The sequence below is a fragment of the Moschus berezovskii genome, chromosome 28 (assembly GCF_049115385.1).
Source record: "Moschus berezovskii isolate FMDL1 chromosome 28, NW_MosBer_1.0, whole genome shotgun sequence".
NCBI classification, from domain to species: Eukaryota; Metazoa; Chordata; class Mammalia; order Artiodactyla; family Moschidae; genus Moschus; species Moschus berezovskii.
The window spans coordinates 17,964,744-17,965,797 of record NC_142487.1 but is presented as its reverse complement, the minus strand read 5'-3'; positions in this window follow the sequence as shown (position 1 = coordinate 17,965,797).

The window sequence follows — 1,054 nt, the reverse complement described above, 5'->3', positions numbered from 1 at the left end:
GCTAATCCTTTCCTGTTATTTCTTGTATGTTTCTAAAGTTTTAATTGAAGTAAAATACATATAAAATTTACCGCCTTGACCGTTTTTAAGCATACATTTCCGTGGCATTAAATACATTCACATTGTTGTGTGGCAATCACTACCATCCATCCATCTCCAGAGCTCTTTTCATTTTGTAGAACTGAAACCCTATACCCATTAAACAACAGTTCCCTGTTCTGTCCTCTCTACAGCCCTTGGCAGCCACCATTCTGCTTTTTGTCCCTATGAATTTGACTCCAGTAGGTACCTCATATAAGTGGTGCTTAGTTGCTCAGTCATGTCTGACTCTTGGCGACTCCATGGACTGTAGCCCACCAGGCTCCTCTGTCCATGGGAATTCTCCAGGCAAGAATACTGGAATGGGTTGCCATGCCCTTCTCCAGGGATCTTTCCAACCCAGGGATTGAGCCCAGGTCTCCCACACTGTACGGCAGATTGTTTACTCTCTGAGCCACCAGGGAAGCACCATATAAGTGGAGTCATACGGAATTTGTCCTTTTGTGCCTGGCTTATTGCACTTAGCATAATGTTCTCAAGAATCATGCATGTTGTAGCATGTATCAGAATTTTCTTCTTTTTCAAGGTTGAGTAATATTCCATTATATATTCTATTATACTATATTTTGTTTTTTCTCTCATCCATTGATGGCAAGTGGGTTGCTGCCGCTGCTTGAAAGTGAAAGTGAAAATTGCTCAGTCGTGTCCGACTCTTTGAGACCCCGTGGACTCTACAGTCCATAGAATTCTCCAGGCCAGAATACTGGAGTGGGTAGCCTTCCCTTCTCCAGGGGATCTTCCCAACCCAGGGATCAAACTCAAGTCAGGGATCGAACACTGTGGGCAGATTCTTTACCAGCTGAGCCACAAGGGAAGCCACCTGTTGGCTATTGTGAATAAAGCTGCTCTAAACATAGTGAGCTTCCTTGGTAGCTCAGCTGATAAAGAATCCACCTGTAATGCAGGAGACCCTGGTTTGATTCCTGGGTCAGGAATATCCCCTGAAGAAGGGCAT